An 8,468-nucleotide genomic window follows, 5' to 3' on the forward strand; every position below is an offset into this window, starting at 1 on the left:
TTTCGATTCTGTTAGAGGCCTAACCATTTTCCCACTAGTAATTACATGTCTTAATTCAGAGCATTCAACAAGAAGCCATAAGGAAATGGGACAAACTAAGACAACACTTGGTTCCCGAGTGTCTGCTGCCACGCCTGGTTTCTTGAGTCTCTGTCCAGGATCGCTGACTTCCTGAGCATACTTCATGTTCCAGTTCCTTCTCCCTTTATTTTTCCCAGAAAGAGAAATGCACAACTTCTGCCTCAGCCCCCTCAGCTGTAAAATGATCAGGAGCGCTAATCACACCCCTGTGGGATTACAGCGAACTGGCTGTTTCCCTGCCTCCGAACACCCCCGAGGTGTGATTATCTCCCGGTTACCACACCCCTGTTGTGTCTCATTGCTTCAATGAAGTAAATGAGCTGCTAAATTGACAGTTATAAATGAACTTCCTGCAGGCCGGCTGCCTGTATGGAACCTTGTAAGGAGTGACGGAGATACCAGGGTGCAGCCTTTCTTTGTGGCCTTTTGTCCCCCTTTCTACAGCTCGCTTCCTCGTGCGCTGCTGCTGCGGGGGGCCTGGGACCACAGAGCACTGTCCTGCCTCCTTCTCCACAGAACCACGGAACGCCAACAAGTCGGCATTGAAAGAGGCAGGCAAAGCCCAGCAGAGACCCACAGGAAACAAAGCGCAAAATAAAAAAAGACGGCTGTTTGCTGTCAAAAAGGCATTTCACGTTGAGCGCGTGAGTAGTTAAAATGCATCGGTCACATGGGAACGTTCGTCAAGGTACATCTCACCCCAAGCAACGTGGTTCGCTTTTCTCTTTATGACACATGATTTCTCAACTTCTGCCACGTCCTGGCACTCAGCCAGCGCGGTGCGCGCCACCCCCTCACTGCACGCTGTCACCCACAGCCAGCCTTCCCCACGAGCTAGCGCCTCCCACCCCAACGCCCCCGCGCCCCCTGGTTAGGCACAGGGGAACACACATGTAAGCTACACATACGTGGGCCTCCTTGCTTACTTTGCCTTTCCTCGTGTTTGTGTTTGAATCAAAGCTGCAGGTGAAGAAGGAGAGGCATTTTAAAAGCCAGTAAGCACCATCTTTAAGCACCTGTCAAACATAGGGCTGATAATCCTCCTGGAAGGCAAATATTCATGGTCAGAGGCTGCCTTGGACCTGCTGTGTGGCATCAGGTGCTGACTCAGAGAGCCCACTTGACAGGAAAACGGCCCAAAAGGGGAGCCAGATTTCCAGGCTCTCTCTGGAGGAGCAGGTTCAGTTCAAGCACCCAGCCTTGGGGGAAAGCTAATGAGCCCTTAACTATTGTGCTGTCTGGGCTCCTAACTTTGATGCAGGTTTTAGAAATCGGAGCCAGCACCAGAGAAGTCGAACTGTGGCTGAACAGATGTCACTGTTGGAATTGTCCCATCCGCATCTCCTCTTCGTCTTTTTCCTGAAGGAATTGTTTCTAGCCCCCCGAGGATCGCCAATCCTTACCTCTTATCTAATATCCAAATACATATCACTGGTTGTTTCAAAGATATCTCCATGTGGCTACCTCACTGTTGCCTCTCTGCTACACACACACACACACACACACACACACACACACACACACACACACGACTCACAAGTGTTATTGAAGACAATCCTATTTCCCAAGCTCAAAATCCTGGTGACAACATTGCCTTTTCTCTTTCTTTCACCAGCATGTTGAGCTTGGGAAATAAATAGAAAATCATTTGCTCGTGCCTAGAAATTTCCATTCTTTTCATTTTTACTGCGACTCCTACCTCTAATCGTAAGGATACTTTTAATAGCATCCTAATTTGTTTATAGGCATTTCCATGCTCAAGATCAGAGTTCCATCCAATGGTACAAAGCTCCAAATCCTTAACTGACTTCAGGGACCTTTCCTTATAATGTGATTTGTCACTCTGATCAATAAGTATGTCGTGTCAATGCCATATTTTGTAGCTTTATAGTATTTTTTATATCTGATATCAAAGGAATTTCACCTTGCTGTTCAGAAATAACTGGAATTACTCTGGACCCATTATTCATTTTAAAATCTTGCATATTCTATTAAAACAGAAGAAACAAACACAAATGATCAGAGGGGGAGTTACGATATTTTTTTTTCTACAAAGGCCTTGCACAATTTTCATTATAGTTGTCCTTAGATTTGCATGTTTTATACGATTGCGTTTTTGACTGCTCACACATAGTAATATAAGTGATTTTTATGTACTGACTTTTGTATATCGGGTTTGTACCCAGAGAACTTGCCAAATTCCATTATTTATTCTAAAAATACATTTGTAGACCCCTTTGGATTTTCTATGTAGACAATTATAATTATCTGAAAATAATTATAGGTTGTTCATAATTATATTCTTCTAGATTATATATGTGTGTATATATATATTCTAGATGCATATATCTAGTCTTCTAGTATATGTGTGCCAGAGTCACAACTTTTGTGTGAAAATTCCATTATCTTTTAATTCCTTTTTATATTAATTTTGAAGCCCCCTCTTATGTGTATTCACATGTATATATGTGTGTCTCTCTATATATACATACTGGTACATAGTTATGTGATGGATCATTTTTATGTGGCCTTTCCACCCGTGGTCTTGTAATTCCTACTGAAGGATAGGGTTGGACTATGAAACAGGGTGCTATGGCCCATCAAGGTGATTGGATGAAATGATACACATGTACTACACATTGCCTGGTACACTTGTTGGGGCTGGGCCACATAAACAGGTGTTTGGAACTCTGATAAAAGGATTGGTCAGTTTTGCCCTCCCACTCCATCCTACGAGGCTCAAAATGAGCCATCTCGGGCTCAGAAAGTGGGTAGACCTCAGTACCACCAAGAAAGACGAACCAGGAGTGTAGTGCATCTTTTGGACTTGGGATCTCTGAACTGAGAACCTCCTAGACCCAGAAGAGAGAGAAAGAAAATGTCAGCAGTGCACGGAGAAAATGGCTTGAGCAGCAGCAGAGAAATGGTGGCAGCAGAAGCAGCACGACCAGGAGACCAGTAGGAGACTTTCTTGCCCATGGGGTGAGAAAGCTGAGCACCTTCAGGAAGAAGGCACAATGGTAGAATAGGGTGCCTTTGAGCATTCACTGGTGGAGCTAAAGAGCACTGTAACACTTGTCTGAGTTTCATAATATTTGCTTGGGGCCTAGCGGCTTAGAGGCTGAGAGCCAGAGAGAGATAAGAAGAAGCAGTCTTGACCGAAGAACTGTATCTTGAGTTTCTGATCCTGAATTAATTGCAACCTGTTGCTTCCTGAATCAACCTCATAATTGTGTTGTTTGTGAGGTCTTTGTGGCCCTCTCATTGAAAAATGAAACCCAGCAAAGGAGAAGAGAGGGTTGTGGAGGGGCAGGTGGTGACACAATTGGTAAACATGCATGATTGAGATGGTATGTCTGACTTCCAACCCCTATTAATCAGACCTGGGTTACTGATTTTGGTTCTCTTTTTCGCTTGTAAAGTTAGCAGAGGTCAGATGCCACCACCACATCACTTTTACAACAGTATACATATATGTATGCATATATGCACAAATATACACATATCTATACACATGTGTCCTTGTGTGTAGATATATACACATATCTTCTTGAACAATGTAGACTAGCAATGGTGATATCAGATATCCTGTACTTTCTATATTTCCCCACTAAACTACTTGTTACAGATTTTTGTAGGTCCTACTTAGTTAGGAAGATTTCTTCTAGGGTTTGTAGTTATGTAGGTTTTTTAAAAATCACAAATAGAATTTCAATGTTGATTTTTCTGCATTTATTGTTCTGATCACATTTTTGCAATGTTAGCATGGCACATTTTAATATTGTTGATTTCCTAAGATCAAGCTCTCATTTCATTCCTTGAGAAAACCCAATATAGTAATATTATTTTAGGTTTTTATACACTTCTAGATTTAATTTGTCAGTAATTTAACAGTATTGAATCTCTGAGTAAGATTAATATAGAATTGTTTCTTATACTATCTGTGTTAGGTTTTGAATCATTTATGATAACTTTGCTATATAAGTTGGAGAATGCTCTATCTCTTTTTCCTGTCTCTGATTTACTTTGCACAAGATTTGAATTATACGAGGGGGTATCCTACCAAAGAAAATGGTAATTTGGTTTTCTTTAAAAAAAATCATTTTATTGGGGGCTTGTATAATTCTTATCACAATCCATCCATCCATCCATCCATTGTGTCAAGAACATATGTACATGTGTTGTCATCACCATTCTCAAAACATTTGCCTTCCCCTTGAGCCCTTAATATCTGCTGCTCATTTGCCCCTCCCTCTGCACACACCCCTACCCCATGAACCCTTCATCATTCATCAATTATTATTATTTTCTCATATATTACATTGTCTGATGTCTCCCCCCACCTTTTCTGCTGTCCATCCCCCAGGGAGGAGGCTATATGTAGATTCTTGTAATCAGTTCCCCCTTTCTATCCCACATTCTCTCCACCCTTCAGGCATTGCCATTCTCACCACTGGTCCTGAAGGCTTTATCTGTCCTGGATTCCCTGTGTTTCCAGTTGATATCTGTACCTATGTACATCCTCTGGTCTAGCCAGATTTGTAAGGTAGAATTGGGATCATGATAGTGGAGGGGAGGAAGCATTTTAGAACTAGAGGAAAGTTACATGTTTCATCGTTGCTTCCCTGCACCCAGACTGACTCATCTCCTCCCCACAACCCTTCTGTAAGGTGTGTCTGGTTGGCTACCAATGGGCTTTGAGTCTCCACTTTGCACTCACCCACAATTTCAATGTTATGCTTTTTGTTCCTTGATGCTTGATACCTGATCCCTTCGACAGCTCATGGTCACACAGGCTGGTGTGGGCTTTGTTGCTTCTGAACTAGATGGCTACTTGTTTATCTTCGAGCCTTTAAGACCCCAGATGCTATATCTTTTGACAGTTGAGCACCATCAGCTTTCTTCACCACATTTGCTTATGTACATGTTTGCCTTAAGTGATCATATCAGGAAGGTGGGCACCCACTGATAGGATTTTTAGTTCTTTGATGTCTGATATCTGGTCCCTTCTGCACCTTGTGGTCAGACAGCCTGGTCTGCTTCTTCCATGTCGGCTTTGATGCTTCTCAGCTAGATGGCTGCTTCCTTATCTTCAAGCCTTTAAGACCCCATATGCTATATCTTTTGATAGCTGGGTACCATCAGCTTTCTTCACCACATTTGCTTATGCACACATTTTTCTTCAGCAATCATGTCGGGAAGGTGTGCATCCTGGAATGCCAATTTAATAGAACAAAGTGTTCTTGCATTGAGTAAGTGCTTGAGTGGAGGCCCAATGTCCATCTGCTGCCTTAGAACTAAAATAAATATAAATACTCTTTGCCACCTAGTTCTTTCCTCTATTTCCTTTTACTTTCCTCTGGTCCCACTATCATGCTCAGCCTTCATTCAGCCCTTGCTGAATCCCTACCAGGCCACTCACACCCTCCTTGCTACTGATTTTGGATCACTTATTGCTCCCCTGTCCCTGGGTTGGTCAGCACCACCTCCTTGTCCCCTCCTCCCCCTCTCCCATGTCCCCCGGGAACCATTGGTCCCTTTGTTTTCTCCTCTAGACTATTCATCCAGTCTATCTTATCTAGATAGATCTGTAGAGTTAATAATATGCACCAAAAATCAAGTCGTAGCAAGATAGGTGATGAGTGAGAACACAGCTATGACAACAAAAAGGAAACCAATTACCCATAGAAAATAAATTAATTAAAAGAAAAAAATTTTAAAGAAAGAAAACCCTGTAAATAGATCAAGGTCTGATTTTGGATCTCTAGGCATGTCCTTCAGTGAGGTCCAATGGGGTGCCATGCTTTGGCCCCAGAGTCTGTCCTTTGTACTCCCTCGGGCCTCCCTGCTCTGCTCCCCGGGTTGCACTGCCGCATTCTTTTAGTGGTTTGCCTCAGTGTCACAGGGTCAGTCTGGGGGTAATTTGTTTTTCAAAGCTACGTATTTAATATTTTCACGAAGCAAACTTACCACCTTCAATGTATAGATAACTTCTCCATCTCCTCAATGGTCCATCGTTGTTAATTTTTGTCCAATTGTGTAGTTGATGGATGTCCAGAACAAGATGTGTCATCAATCGACATTTTACCCTTTTTGGAATGAGAAACCCCTGTGACACTTGAGTTTTTCCCACAGTGCTGTCCTTGTCAGCTGTGCTCAGCATCGCAGCAGTTTCGGTGGCATTTTTCCCGAGCAGGAAACAAGATTTCACAGCTGCACCCAGTTCTCCTAAATCAGCCATCACAAAAACCAAGTTCCAGTGAAACTGCTTTTATGAACAAATTCACTGTGACCAGACAGTGGGTGCACGAACTCAGAGTGAGTTGTTTGATGCTTGGTTTGTGGGAAAAATGCCTACTATGAAACTCCACCCAGTCGAGCTTTTTCTTGATTTTTTTTTGGGGGGGATACCCCTTTTAAATTTCTTCAAATTAGGAAAATTGTACTAGTAAAAGTAGTTTCTGGTTTTCTGTGAGGAATATTTTCCAAATCTGAATTCAATTCATGGTTATAGAAAAATACCATTTTTTCTGATTTTCAAAATTACTAGTGCCATGTTGTTCCACATATACCCTTATCATCTAATGTGTTTCTACATTATCTGTATTTCTCCCCACCTTTCAGATGTTTAATACTGTATACCACATTGTTTCCAAATCCGTCGTTACTGTATTGTTGCTGTTCGTTACCTTCAAGTCAACTCTGCCCCATTGTGACCCTATGTCCAACCTAACAAAACACAACCTCACAATTGCTAGACTTGAGGCAATTGTCTTGGATACTGTGTGAATCCATCTCATTGAGAGTCTTCCTTTTTCCCTAACCCTTTATGATACTAAGCAAGATGTTCTTTTTCAGGTACTGATCCAGAAGACATGTTGAAGTACTAGAGACTAACTCTTAGCATCCTTGATTCTAAGATGCATCTGGCTGTCCGTCTTCCTAGACAGATAAGATTATATATGTACTTGTATGTTTGTATGTATTTACCTGCTTAGTATTTCTATGATCAATCTTCTTAGGTGCTTGTCAATTTTATTTGCTTCTCAGACAATAAGGTTTGAGTTTTGTTCTCCAATTTTCTTACTATTTACTCTTAAATTCATTAATGTTTTTTTAAGATTACAATACATATTTATTTAAAGTAGTGCATTTGCAGCCTAGGATAGGTTTTAAATTAAACATTTCAGGTTGTACCAACTTCATAAAAATACTCTGCAGACAGCTCCCTTCACAGAGTTCAATGAGATGATCACTTCTTGGCCCATTCCTCTCTCTCTTTTATTTCCTGAATCAACTCTTTGAGATATGGCTCCAAGTAGAATTTATCCGCCTCATAGTTTGTCCACTGCTCTTTAGGCAAGACCTGTTGCCTCATGCCCAGGTCCAAGGCTCTCTGAATGAGAAACATCCGGTCATGATATAGGTTTTCAGGCAGCCTTTTTACGGCTTCTATCGCATCTTCGGTCTCGTGTATCGTGTCACCTCGCATTAGCCAGAGTTTATTGAACCCTGCAGCGTTGCAGTACCATTTTCAAAGGCCATCCAGCCACCGGCCTGAGGCTGCAACGGTGGACCTGCGGCCATTTTGACCCCATTGATGTTTTTTAAAAACACATTTAGGTTTTTTGTTTTTTTTGGTAACAGCTTAACTTCTTAAATTCCCAATACATTAACTTTTAAAATTCTTCTGGCAAAAATTTTAGTCTAAAAAAATTTGTTATATTCTCGTTTTTCTATGTACTACTTTATAGTATCACTTTGGTGTAAATATTTTCCAGTTCCTGTGATTATGAATTAATTTTGACTCATAGGTCATATTTCAAAAGAGTTATATTTTTATTAATTTCATCATCACCAGATTGTGAATTGTGTAAATTTCATAAAACATATTTAATAGTCATTCTTGTGGTCAGTTTTGGTAAGGTATATCACTTTTGTTTGATTGTTTTTGTTTTTAGTTGAGTAGTGAGTAGTGAGTGAGTGAGGAATGAGTGAGTAAGAAGTAAGTGAGTAGTGAGGGAGGAATGAATGAGCAAGGAGTGAGTGAGTGAGTGAGTAGTGAGTGAGTAGTGAATGAGAGGAGTGAGTGATTGAGGAATGAGTGAGTAGTGAGTGAGGAAAGAGTGAGTAAAGAGTGAGTAGTGAGTGAGTAGAGTGAGTAGTGAGTGAGTGGTGAATGAGAGGAGTGAGTGAGTGAGTAGTGAGTGAGGAAAGAGTGAGTAAGGAGTGGTATATCACTTTTTGAGTTATGTGTCCATTGAACTAATTAATGATTATGTTACAAACTCTTTAAATCCCTTATTCTTTGTTTGGTCTACTTTATCTATGAATTCCTGAGAGAGTTATTCTAAGGTCATAAAACAAAAAATAGATGTTAAGTGCTC

At 41.2% G+C, this 8,468-nt stretch overlaps 1 pseudogene; it reads right to left on the minus strand.

The window, feature by feature from the left end:
- Positions 1 to 7,333: 7,333 nt before the first annotated feature.
- Positions 7,334 to 7,573, minus strand: LOC142460819 (cytochrome b-c1 complex subunit 7 pseudogene; annotated as a pseudogene).
- Positions 7,574 to 8,468: the final 895 nt, after the last annotated feature.

Source organism: Tenrec ecaudatus, chromosome 11 (genome assembly GCF_050624435.1).
Source record: "Tenrec ecaudatus isolate mTenEca1 chromosome 11, mTenEca1.hap1, whole genome shotgun sequence".
In the NCBI taxonomy this organism is placed as follows: domain Eukaryota; kingdom Metazoa; phylum Chordata; class Mammalia; order Afrosoricida; family Tenrecidae; genus Tenrec; species Tenrec ecaudatus.